Here is a 14,344-nt window from a genome sequence, read left to right as displayed (position 1 = left end):
TTTTGCTAAGTTATACAGTCCCAGTCTTTATCTTCTAGTTTTACCTCAGGTGTCATTCATGCCTCTAGCCCACCTCTTTCAGCTTTACTCACGAACGTCTTTGTTCGGTCACTGTACTTACAATGTTGTGCTACCATCACACAGTATTATGCTATCTATTTCTGGATCTATGCAGTCCTGCTGAACATTCTATAGTCCTTCAGCATCAAATGCCCCATCTCTACTGTTCATAGAATTTTTGTTAAAATACCTGTAAAATCAATTAGGGGAGAATATTTGTATAGCTGTTTGAGTATTTGATGAATGTCTCTCATAAGGGTTTCAACTTTTTTTGAGTCAATTTAATAATTTATTACTTTTGAAAATATCAATTTTGTCTTTTTGTTTTCAAGATTATGAATATACTTTATATATATTATTCTTTGTTTATTAAAATTTCTAGTTTCTTACTCTGTCTCATTTGGGGGATCTCCAAATGTGGCTCAGATTTGCCTCTTTTTTTCATCGTTTTCGCTACATTTGCTGTTATTCTTTTCAGAGTACCAGCTTTTGCTTTAGATAATTATCTCTATTCTTATTCATTTCTACTCTTTTCTGTTCCATTAATTGTAGCTATAGCTTTTTTCTTTATTATTTTCATTGTGTTTAATCTTTATTTGAACATTTGATGTATTTATTTTCAATACTTTTCATGGCTTTGCTTTATTTTGCTTTTAAGATAAATGAATTTGAGACCTTACAATTCCCACTAATGACCATTTACTTCTTAATTATGTTGTTCAATTCTTCTGTATCCTTAGTATATTTTTGTCTTCTTCATATGCCATTTTCTAAGAGTACATTAAAATTTCTCATTATGATTATGAATTTTCTAATTTCTTTTAATAATTCTGTCAGCTTTTGCTATTTCTAGATCCATACCAATTTATGATTTTTATATCTTCTTAATGGAATATTTTCATGTTTGTATAATTTATCTTTTTATATGAATATTCCTCATGTTCATATTTATTTTTTTAAAATTAAATTCATGACACTAGCTTTATTTTTGTCAGTGTTTATTTTTTCTTTTTCTCTATGTTAACTACGTCCAAAATTCTTCAATATCTGTATTATTCCGAAAATAGGAATTTGACTTCACATTTCCTTACGTGATACCATTAGTTAGTATTTTATTTGTACCTTTTCCAAAAACCAAATTTAGATGTAATTATTTCATTTATAACCAGAAGATGGTTCATTTTATCAAGATATTTTATCAGTATCTGGGCTTATCATTGCTTCTTGCATTTCCCTCTACCCTCTTTGTTTTCAGTTCTACTTTTATGTTTCATATGAAATCTTTTCATATTTATTTCAGGGAAATATGTGAGTAGTAAATTTTCTTAGCTTTTTAAAATCTTTTAACATTATTTTGATCTTAGCTTTAAAATGATGGATTGTCAGTTATGTTCTTTAGCATTTGAAAATATTTATATCTTTCAGTCAATTACAATTGCTAATGAGATACTGTTTTTGTCAAAATAATTGGCATTCTATTATGGATAATCTGCCATTTCTCTGTGAGTTGTTAAAATTTTTTTCTCCTATATTTGATATCCTATGGTTTCACTCTAGGTTTTTATGAACATTTATGGGCACAGCTTTATTTTTCCTGTTTGGCACTTTAAATATACTCTTTCTATGAAGACTTTTTATCTTCTTTATTTTAGTAGAATTCTACATCTTATTTTAAAAAATTTTGCCTCTCTCATGACCCTTACTGTTTTGTTTTATTTTCTTTAAAGTCATACGTTGACATTTTTAATTAAAAGTTTGATGTCTTTTATCATCTTTTACAATATGTCAATCTCCTTATTGCTGTGTGCTGTTAGGGGTGAATCCCTTTCACTATTTTATAATACTTATTCTTTATGGGAAGTCTTAAAGTTATCCCATCGTTATTTCTTCCTCATCATAATGATGTGTTTTTTTCATTTCTGTTTTTTATAATTGGGTCTTTTAATCTGCAGCTGTTTTTGATTATTGTGTTCCTTTAATTCCTTTGTAATATTCTATTCATTATAAGGATATTATTCTTCCCTTCATCTCTATTAAACTGTTAGATGAGTGTTTTTTATAGGACTTTTTACTCTACAGTAGATTTCTCAATTATTTGAAGATCTAAAGTAGCAAAGTCCTCTATTGAATGAATTGGCTTTCTTAAATTGTTAATTTTCTCTTTATATGGTTTTTTAGGTATAAGAATCAGTTTTTTGTTTGCTTTGTTTTGCCCTGCTCTCTCCCTCCTTGTCCTTCCTGTGATAGCTTTTTTTTTTTAATTCAGTGTTATTGAAATATATTCACATACCATACAACCGGTGATAGCTTTTGATTGCTTACACCTGCCAGTGTGACTGCCTGGTTCAGAAGCAGGCCACACATTTTACTGTGATATCAGTCCAAGTCCTTTTGGCTTTCTCTGCTTGATCTTGTCCTCCTGGGCAATAACACAGTTCAGGCCACAACCCTGCCAGTTTTCATGGACTGTGTTCTGGTTGCTCCACAATTTATAAAGTAAAAAGATCCCATTTTCCTTATAGTTTCAACTGGGCAATACTCTGAAGTGCTCGAATTCAGTTTCTTGAAATTCTTGCTCATAAACACATACACAAAAAGACAATTTTTTAAAGCACCATTTTAATAGTGACAAAATGGAAACCGTTTATTGGCCCTTAAAGAGGAGAATGGACAAGTAAATTATGTTATGTTTATAGAATGGAATGCTGTATGGCCATGAAAATGAATAAACTAGATTTTTATGCAAAAACTTGGATAGATTTCAAAAATTATGACATGTACAAATATAAAATAGGTTTCCCCCAAATAAAGAGTGAGAATATTAATGTACACTAAGAACATAAACACATGATTCTTTGTGTGATTTGCATACATGTGACCATGTGATTATAAATTTAAAAGGGTAAAAATAATGGATTGGAGATAATATAATATTTTTAGAAAAATGAGAATGAGTGTTTCTAGAATGTGAGGGAGGCAGAGGGATGGAGCTAGAAAGAAAAAAAGAAAGATTTCAACTTTACCTGTAAAAGTTTATTTTATTTTCATAGAAAATAAGTTGCAGCAAAAATGGAGAATAGTATATTTAAAAATATGACGAATATGAAATGAAAAGGAAGGCATGAATTGAATGGAATTTGTGTGGAGATTTATTAAATACTACATGTAATTATCAAAACACAGTAACCTCACTGCTCTTCCGAGTCAGATTTAGTCCAGCCAAGACAAAGCATTGTCTAAATACAGTGTAATTTCTAGGCATGGAATTCTACACAATGATATGTGTGTGTGTTCGAAATTTTAAAATGAGCTAAAAGCTACACTAATCCAATTATAAGCCTTTAAGAAATTTTTTGACCATTCTCAGAGCACTGGGAAGAAGTATGTAGCCTATTGTCTCGCAAATGATAAACACTACCAGTATATTTATTTAACGAATGCATTCTCATTGCCCTCTGTCAACTCTATCCTTCCCAACAAACAAAGTAATATGGCCTCATCAACATCTTTGTGAATTAAAAAAAAAAAGTATTTTCCCAGTCTTTGAAGCAAAAATCTGTGGAGTAAGAAAGGCAAACAGGGATACAGAAAGGGGGGACATGGAGATGTTTTCTTCCATTTAATGATTTAGGAAAAAAATGAAGGCAGATTTGATTTCCTTTCTCATTTTGAAAGAAGAAAAAATGCTTTCTTCTGAAAAAAAAATACATGAATACAGCACTGTGAATACAAAGACTAATCAGATGCACTGCTATTGTTTTGTAGACAAGATGCAATGAATTGTGTCAAGAGAAATAAATGTTTGAATTGATTCCCCAAGGCCAGCCAACAGCTGTCTAATAGTTTCTGTTCGTTCCTTCAATGATATGTGTCAACAACAACTAGTCTAAGCACGATCACTCTTCTAATTCCTCACCAACCAAACAGCCACTGAGTAGATGCAAAAAAATACATGCTGAACACTTCCCAGCCTAGATGTCCTTCCCCAACAAATATAGGGTCATGTAAGCAAACTTTGCCTCTAGGTATGGCATGGCATGGGTGGCAGTGAGAGCCAATATGACAGCTTCCATCCAAAGTGATTGGGGTGCTGTAAGGAAAGTGAATCAGGTGTGTCGTACCATGAGCAAAATGCCATCTGTGCAATGATTGGATGGTATAATTTTTATAAGAAAATGTCATCTGTAAGGCATAAACCCATTCTTTGGTTTTTAGTGATGGACTGCCCATTGCCTACCTAATGAGAAGTTTAAAACTGAGAGGCATGATTTTTTTTCTGTGAGTCAATCATGAATATTAAAAATATTTGCAGAGTAGAGTCCTTGTCATATTCAGCAAGTAACTGATTTGTTTTAAAAATTAACTACTTGCCATGCCTTTTCTTTTAGAGAGCTTTTACTTCTCTAATGCAAGTTTAATATCTATCCTCCTCTGCATTATTTATTGAAAGTGCAAACCTCATACTTGACTCTTAATTCCTAAATGAAATATGAACCAGAAAATGACAGAAGAAAGTCTGGATAATATCAATAATAAAATAATCAGGCTTGTTAAACAGCTTCCCCCACACTGGAAGATTTTAAGCAGTGGCTGGGTGACCACCTATCAGAGATGCTGTCAGTGGCATTTCTCCTTACAATGGAAAGCTGGACTACACGACAGCTAAATTCAAATAGTGTCATCAAAAGCAATTACTTAAAGGAGTCGCTTGATTTCTTTTTCCTTTTATTTTCACATTTAAGGCTATTTTCATGATTGTAACTATCTTCACGTATTTCAGAAGCATTCATTGAGGACTGATGGGATTTAACCCTTGTTGGAATACTTTCTAGGTTCCTCATGCTGAGTCACCATGTGCGATTGATTTTTTTCCTTAAATCTATATTGAATATAGGAATTGAGAGAGAAGGAAGACTGCCAGTGACTGAGGTTTCTAACTTAAGCAATTTTTTGAATGGTGTTACTCAATTATTAGGGCAAGAAACCCAGGATGATGATAAGTTTGTTTGAACCATATAGAGTTTGAGATGCATATATCAAATGTGACTGAAGAACTTGAGAGAAACACTCAGGAGTGTGAGTTCATGTCTCCTGAGAAAAGAGCCTATGGAAGGATGTCAGCCATATGGAATATTTGATCTTGAATATTCAGCGGGCCCAGTAGTAAGAAAGTGGGGCGTAGAAACACCTGTTCAGAACCTCACAGGAGCACGGACCTTCCAATATTGGTTTCTGATGGCTCTGTGAATGTGCGAAGCCCACGTAACTCTTTATTAAGCATACCTAGGCTGTTGCTTGGGTTGGTAGAAAGCAGAGTTGGAGGTTGGAGTGACAGGAGAGGAGGGATATTCTGTTGCCAATTTGGCAAGAGAGCAGTTATGGAAAATGAAGGCATAACAATCTTTAAGCATGAGTTAAGGTCGATTTATGCAAAAGCAATTTTTTCAATCATTCTTTGATTCATGAATTTGTTGAACATTTACATGTGTTTAGGTGTAAAGTAAATAATACAGTCTCTGATTTCACAGACCTCACTTAATTTAACACATTATGTGGTAAATACTTGGACTGTGAAAATCCAGGGGCCTGCCTTTCATGAAGAAGAAAGCAAGCATTTGTTGAATGATAAACAGAACGGTTTACTGCCCATCAAATGCTTTTCTTCCCCACACTTGCCTGTTTTTGTTCTTTATTTATCTTTTTTATTTGATTCAATAAAACACATATTCCTTTTTGGTAAATGACATGTTAATCACTTTTTTTTAAAAGCCATTTACATCATAGAGAAAATAAATATATCTGATTCTTTCTGGAGGAGGAAAAGATGGTTTCATGAGGCCAGGACTGCCTTTGAAGAAAGAAGGTTTTACTAATGACAATAAATATCAGAATTAAAGGAAGCCTTGTACATGGTTTGGAATGTGACTAACATAGTTTGTTCCACCCCTTTTTCTACCTGTGTCTTTGACAGTTCATATTTTTTAGGCATGAATGACTGTAATAAGGAAGTCATTATTCGTAGTCTTGTTTTTTTCCATATTGCGTATTTTATGACTCCATTTTCAAAACAAATGATCTGATAATTACATCGCTGAATAATTCTGATATTGGTACTGATTATGATTTCTTCTATAAATTTATAAAATCTGTGTCTTTGGTGAACTGTTCACACTGGATCCCTGCCAGGTATGCTGCTGTGTGCTAGAATACTCTAAAAGGTGTGTTCAAGGGTTTCTGAGTAGCATGGTCCTCCAACCTAATATAGCTTCGTCCTGGGAATTTTCAACAATCAAGGACTTTGAGAAGGACATTTTGAATTCTGTTAAACAGAATACGCTGCCTTTGTGCTACCGACTTAACTCAAGTTCTCCAAAACCTTTGCTACCTTTCTTGGTGGTGCTTCTTTATCCCAGCTTCTCATTAAGAAGTTGGCATTGGAACACTTCTGTTTATGCCCATCTTAGGAAAATGAACATTGGTTAGCAATATGCCCTGCGACTTAAACACTCATATCCTTCTCTTTATTGTATTTTATTATGTGGCAAACCCAGTTCTTACTCAAGAAGAATGTGAGATGGCATCATTGTTTTACAGATTTCAACAATGCATTAATAAGGCTACATGTGACAGCTTCTAATGTCTGAAATTAGAAGCTAGAATTATTCAACTTTAACTATCTAATTACTACCCCTGAGAACAGACAGGAAAAAAAAGCCTTAAAACTTTCATTTCTCTAATTAATATTAAATCTTATGCTCTGATAGTGCAAATTATTTCTCTAATAATAGACTTAGTTTACATCATAGGCAGATTTTGTGTTTACCTAGATGTAATTTAGAACAAAGTTCTAATTGTGGTAAATTTGGGGTGAAGTTAATTTCTCTGTTACTTCACAATGGAGTACATTATAGTCTTACAAATACAATTCTAAAGGACTTAATTTTCCCTGCTATCTGGTGGCATGATCTATTCTAAGTCCTCTTTTCCTATTATATTTAACAATAAGGTAGTATTGATTTTCTTGTTTTTATATCTCCAGCACTTTACATAATGCAGTGTAGTATCCATGTGTGTCAAATGTATAAATAAATAGAAAATATAGAATAGCATTTTACAGGAGATTAAGCACAGTACCACATTGAGTTCACATCTATTGGCCACAAAAATAAAATAAGGATAATAGAAACCTGATCATATAATTAGAGAATTACTTTGTGAGTTATGAGAAATCATGAAGAGCTGTCAAACAACCAGGCATCATTGAAAATTGGGCTGCTTCTTAATATGCTTCACCAAGATAAAATATGCTTAGTAAAGTTTCAATAGCGTGAAATGTCATGATCAGGGTATCCAGTGCTAATCAGATTTAAGCTAAGTAACTATATTTTTTAAGACTTTCATACCTTTAAGTAATCTTTTGTTATATCCAGAAATTTGATTTAGTAAACTTTTACTGAAATTCCTAGAATTAAGACTCTTTTCATTTGTGTTGTTTCAACTAAGGAAATAAAATTTTAGCCGAAAGTTTTATATACTCTACTGATATGTGTAATGTTGAAATTGAAATACCATTTAAGTTTACAAATGATTCTTTATAAAAGGAGTAGTAATGGGGTCCTATATTGACCTGTTTTTCTTTCTGTATTGGGAAATAGCACATATAAAAATTTTTATATACACATTAAGTGCAAAGCATTTCTCACTAAATTTCATATAAATATGTTTTTGTCCAATGAGGCAAATAATTTAAAATTTTCTTATATGTAGACTAAAATACCATTTATTTAAGTGCATGCTTATTTAGCCTACTATATAGGCTGGAAAAATCACTTATATGCATATTCATGTTTATTAAAACAGCACTTTTTCTACGTTTGTTAATAAGCACACCTACAAGGGAAGAATTAAAACGTTTAATTTTGAAAATTACTTAAGCATTGTTACTCATATACACTCAAAATTTAATGTTTCAATTTAGTGAAGTATTTTAACTTGTCTAATTGGTCTGGGCTTTAAAAAATTACCTGAGAATTGAAAGATGGTCACATGCTGTGGTCCCTTTTGTGTCATAGTGAATACATAACTGTGATTTAGGAATAAAATGATGACTTTGTTTTTTTTACAAACTTCACCTTCAGTTGTACACTGCTAGAGCTGATAAGAGAGTCCATAATAAAATATGATTTATGGGCAAAACGCAGTAAGAAAATAATCTTTACTTTCATGTCTTTAACATATAATACCTCAAATGTGACTTGAGAAAAGATTAAGAAGGAACAGATATATGGATAGAAACTCAATTCAGTTATGAGTTAACCATATCTATTTTTTAAAAGAACAGATGTTTCTTGGAAAATAAAATACATTCAATACTTCTCTTAGCTTAGGAAGTGTAATAGTAAACTTCATAAGATTCGTTTAAATTGAATGACACATGTATGAGTTAGAACAGTGCCTGGTCAAAGCAAGTATTCATTCTAAATTAGCTTTTTAATATTACCTACACAAGAAAAGGGAAGCGCAAAACTCATACATCAACTTCCTCCCACTACCTCACCTAAAGTAAAAGGAATACTTAGCTTTCACTTTCTTCACTTCATTTTGCGTTGGAATACACTTCCGTCATATTAGACTTTGACATTTCCTATCCTTGGGCAAAGAAAATCCATTTAAAAAAATAGTTCACTACTCGTATTACCATAGTTGATTGTTGGTTTTTGTTGTTGTTGTTGTTTTTGTTTTTGACTATGCACAGCAGATAATGAAGTATGTGGCCATTGAGCCGCCATATAAAATTGAACAAACTACAATTTGGAACAAATTCTTTGAAATCTTCTTCTATCTGGGGCTGTGGTAGGCAGAGTTCTAAAGTAACCCTTAATATTCCCACCCTCTGATGTGAACGCTTTGTGTAATCCTTCCTTAAGTGGAGGTGAGCCTGACCTAATCAAGTGATCCCATTTACAAGAGGGTCTAGCAATCAGAGACAGAGAGATTCAAAGCTTGAGAGAGAGGCTTATGGAGGTGGCCAAGTGGTGAGGGCCTGAGAATGGCCTCTAGGAGCTGAGAATGTCTCCAGTCAACACACAGTAAGAAAACAGAGACTTCACTCATATTACAAGGAAATTAAATCCACCAATAACTTGAAGGAGTTTGAAAGTATCTTTCCCTAATTGAGCTTCCAGATAAGGACAAACCCTGCTGACATCCTGATCTCAGCCTTATGAAAGCCTGAGCAGAGGATCCAGCTAAATTATCTGAGAGTCCTGACCCTCAGAAACTGAGATAATAATTGTATTGTTTTAAGCTCTTTGCATAATTTGTTATGCAGCAATAGTAAACAAATACAAGGGCACATGGTTGATTCTGTTAGTTTAACATGTAATTTGAGGCTATCTGTTATGCATCAGGTACCATGATAGGTGCTGTTTTCCCAAAGATGAAGAAGACATCCCATTTTGTGAAATACATAAAACATCTTGTGAGCTGGTGTGGTAGAAATAGATAACAGTTATGAGGCATACAAGGAGGGGTTAAGGGAGGCTTAAGCAGGGGCATTCTCAGACAGACTATTTTTCCTGGAACCAGATGCCAGAGGAAGGTGAGGGCATTCTGAGAGGAGGCTGTGTAGATAGGTTTGCTCTTGATTGCACATACTCATTGGTGAGAAACCAGTTTTGAACCTGTTTTTTCTAAGCATGCTGAAAACAACTGGTAACTTTTTCACTGTGCCAAATATGGAAGGTACTGGATATATATGTACTTTTCCATCCTATGTTGCCATGCTTTTCAAAGTGTGGTCCATGCTGCAAACCTTTTCTCTTGTGGTGGAGAGGATGCAGTTTAATTAGTTGAGCAGACACTGTATAGAGGGTCAGAGATTCTTCCTGGATATAATGAAGAGCAGGAAATTACCCAGATTAGCAACAGTATGGTAAGTTTTATAAAATACTGTATTGTTCTAACATGGTTCTGTAATTTAACATGGGAAAGATCTACAGAATCAAATCCCTGGAGGTGGGGCTCAGTGAATTACACTGTTATCAAGCTTTTTGATGATTCTTTCCCACCTTGGATAACTAATGCCAGAGCGGTACCTTGTAAATCCCATTCTGTCCCTGCTAATGTGGATAACTTTCTTGGTTTTTATTATTTCTTGGGAAAGGTCTCTGCCCCTTTAGATGATGACTACTCAGCTAATTGTCCTGCATCCTTTCCAGTAGGAGATAGATTCCTAAACTCCTATTCTGATTCATGGGACCTAGGTTAGACCTGTTAAATGGTTACCTTGGTTGCCATTCAGTCAGATCGTAGTTACTTTGGTCCCTGAGGAATGACCATTACACATATCACTTTGCATGATTAGTTTGACAAGGAGAGCATTTATTAATTTGTGTTACAGGATAATACACTGTGACTAGGATGGCAATTGGTTTCAGAAAAAGGGAAAGAGGGAGGGGTAATCTAAATATATTCACAAAAGGGCTTAGCTTAAAAAGAAAGAAAAAGAGAGGCTGTTCCAAAACAGCAGCTGATGGGAAAGGGTAGAGTTTGGACTACTGTCCATCATTTCTGTTTTTCTTCCTGGATGGCATTACTGTGTGCTACTCTCAGTATTACCTCAAGAACAGTCTTCCCTTAGGTTCTTCTCAACCAAGTCGCTTTGTTCAGCATTTTCTCATGATTAGTTCCAGGTCACACACTTTTCTTGAGAATATCACCTATGTGGGCTCAGTTCTATTGTATCTTATCAGGTGGCTCACAATGTTGGTTTGTCCTTACTGGTGGCCTTAATTTAACCTGGTGATTCAGATGGAATCTGCTAGGTTTCTCCATTGTAAAGTTAAAGTATTTCCATCTGTAGAAAATAAATATTTCATGAGGAGATATGCTAAGACTACATAAAATCCTGCTCCTCATTTCATTTTCACCCACTATTTTAGCATCCATTGACTTTTTAAACTAAATCATTACTACAGTAGTCTCTAAATACTGATTTTCTGATCACACCATTCTTTCTCCATCTATTAGTTGGCATTATACTGTAAAAAAGAGCATTTATTTATTTATTTACTTATTTACCTATTTGTATGAGATGACTCATGGATTCTTACTTCATTCATATATTATGATCTGTTACATTCTGTATATTTTCTGCTCAGATTGTTTTACATTTAATTGTAGGTGCATCTTCTTTTGTCGTGCCTCCATCATTTTTTGAGGGCCTTCTTACTTTTGGCCCAACTAGAAGTCCCAGGCTCATCTTGTACTTACAGTGTCTGAACCCTGGACTCAGCCATTTTTGTTTTCAAGAAGTTCTACATTCTTTTAGGAGAATATAATTAGCAATATAATTCTTTAGAAGAATATACTTAGCAGCCAAGATTTACGCTCTAGATGTGCTCGTTGCTACTGGGTGTTGCTAATCAATAAATAGACCTGGAAAATACATGTCTGTATGTGTGTGTATGTGTGTGTGTGTGCGCGCATATATACTAGATTTGTCTCTTTTTCTATTTGTACCTTCCTTCTCCAAGAGTAAGAATCCCAGTTCCTATTTTACTCAATATTTTATTTGCTTAATCCCCCCTTGTGTAGCCACAAGGCCACCACTAAGTTGTGTGGGGCCACTCAAAAAATTTTTGTGGGGCTCTTGGCTGTATAAATAATTTGATTAAAATAATCTAGAAAATTCATGGGTTCATGTAGGTATAGGGATTTATCAATAAATATTTAGAAAAAATGCAGAATAGAAGATCTTATAAATTTTTTATTGTCATATTTACATGTGAATATTCTCCATAATATCCAAACATACTCTCTGCCTGTATAAGTTCTAGGAACAACCCTTTCTTGTTCTTCAAATGCACCATTCCTGCTTAATTTCCTGTCTCCCAGGAAAAAGTAACAATGTTGCTATTACTTACATTGACATGGCTCTTTAGCACCTGTTGCAATGAAATATTATAGATGATCTTGCTTCTGCAGTTCTCTAATAGGATTTATTTATTGCTGATTACATTATTTCTCATGACACTGCATCATTCATCCTATAGCTCATGGATTTTGGTTTCCACTGACTCTCTTAGACTTTGCCTGCTGTGTTTAATTGATGATAACCATAAATGCAAGTCTTTCCCAGAGTATGCAGGAAAATATAAGCACTGATCCATCTTCTGATCATATTAAATTTCTAAGACAGAATTTTATAGAATAAACATGGAACATCTTCAAGCTTGTTGTGCCGGTTTGAATGTATTGTGTCCCCCAAATGCCATTATCTTTGTGGTCTTGTGTGGGGCAGATGTTTTGGTGCTGGTTAGATTTGCTTGGAATGTGGCCCCACCCAGCTGTGGGTGATGATTTTGATGAGATGTTCCCATGGAGGTGTGGCCCCACCCATTCGGGGTGGGTCTTGATCAGTGGAGCAATATAAATGAGCTGACTCAGAGAGAGGGAACTCAGTGAGTGCAGCTGTGAGTGATGTTTTGAGGAGGAGCAAGCTTGATGGAAAGGAGCGTCCTGGGAGAAAGCCATTTTGAGGCCAGAGCTTTGGAGTGGATGCCAGCTGCCTTCCTAGCTAGCAGAGGTTTTCCGGACGCCATTGGCCATCCTCCGGTGAAGGTACCCGATTGCTGGTGTGTTACCTTGGACACTTTGTGGTCTTAAGACTGTAACTGTGTAGTGAAATAAACCCCCGTTTTATAAAAGCCTATCCATCTCTGGTGTTTTGCATTCTGCAGCTTTAGCAAACTAGGACAGATTTTGGTACCAGGAGTGGGGTGCTTTTGCTGCTGAGTTTGCAAATACCAAACGTGTTGGAAGGGCTTTTTAAATGGATAAGGGGAAGTTTCTGGAAGAATTGTGAGGAGCTTGATAGAAAAGGCCAAAACTGCTTTAAAGAGACTGTTTGTGGAAATATGGACTCTAAAGATACTTCTGATGAGGCCTTGAACAAAAATGATGAATATGTTGTTGTAAACTGGAAGAAAGGTGATCCTTGTTTTAAAGTGGCAGAGAATCTGGCAAAATTGAGTCCTGGTGTCAAATGGAAGGAAGAATTTGAAAGTGACAACCTGGAATACTTAGCTGAGGAGATCTCCAGACTACATGTGGAGGAGGTACCCTGGCTTCTTCTTGAGAGCAGAGAGAGATAAACTTAGAGCTGAACTCTTGGGTTCAAAGAAACCAGAAGCTTATGGCTTGGAAAATTATGAGCTTCCAGGGGGTGGAATCCCAGAAGCTACAGCCCAATGTAAGGATGTAACCAAACATGGAACCCAGCCGCCATTTCAGTACAAGCCAAGATTGGAGATGGAATTATCCAGAAAGGATTTGTGGGAAGTCCTATTGTCTGACGGCTTTGACCCCTGTATGCTTCATGCGAAGCCAACAGAATTTTTGCGAGATCTTTACAGACAGAGCCATTGCCGGTCTGGACTGGAGGAGACAGACAAGGAACAAACTGAAGGAAAAATTTCTTTAAAGACAGAGCCATGGAGGTTGAGGTCTGGAGTCAAGAGGTTTAGGGCTGGGAGAGCGGAGCAGCCCACACTCATGGAAAGGGTGAGTTTGCCCTGGAGGTCGAGGGCAGGCTTTCCGCCTCGATGCTCTGGAAGAGTTTTGCCACCTCAGGTCCCAAAGAGGTTGGAGCACATTTCCAGGGAATTGGGGAGAGCCTGGCTGCCTCCCCACTGTTCTGAAGGGGTTGAGCGTGTGCCCCGGAGATGGAAAGGAATCCGGGAGCTGCCCCAATGTTTGAGGAGGGTGGGGCCAAGAAGGTGGTCTCCCCAATGTGTGGATATGTTGGGGCACTCACCCAAGCATTTGGAGAGGAAACAGCTGCCAAAAAGGCCCTTGGGAAGGGTTAGACTCCCGCTCTCTCAAGCCCCAAGGATGCAACATTGTTCTGTTAATGACTCTCAGACTTTGAAATCTAATGGAGTTTGTCCTGCAGGTTTTAGGAACTGTTTTGGTCCTGTTAACCCTGTTTTCCTTACTGTTTCTCCTTATGGCAATGGGAATGTTTATCCTATGAATGTACCTCCTTTATATATTGGAAGCATATAACTTGTTCTAGGTTCACAGATCCACAGCTAGAGGGGAATTATGCCTTAGGATTGACCATGCCTAAATTGATTTTGATGGGATTTTGTACTTAACTATTGTTACTGAAATGATGTAAGTTTTTTGTGATATTGTAATGGAATGAGTGTATTTTGTATTTGGAAAGATGATGTCATTTTGGGGTCCAGGTGGTGGAATGTGCCGGTTTGAATGTATT

This window comes from Choloepus didactylus, chromosome 6, assembly GCF_015220235.1.
Source record: "Choloepus didactylus isolate mChoDid1 chromosome 6, mChoDid1.pri, whole genome shotgun sequence".
In the NCBI taxonomy this organism is placed as follows: domain Eukaryota; kingdom Metazoa; phylum Chordata; class Mammalia; order Pilosa; family Megalonychidae; genus Choloepus; species Choloepus didactylus.
This window is presented reverse-complemented; position numbering follows the sequence as displayed.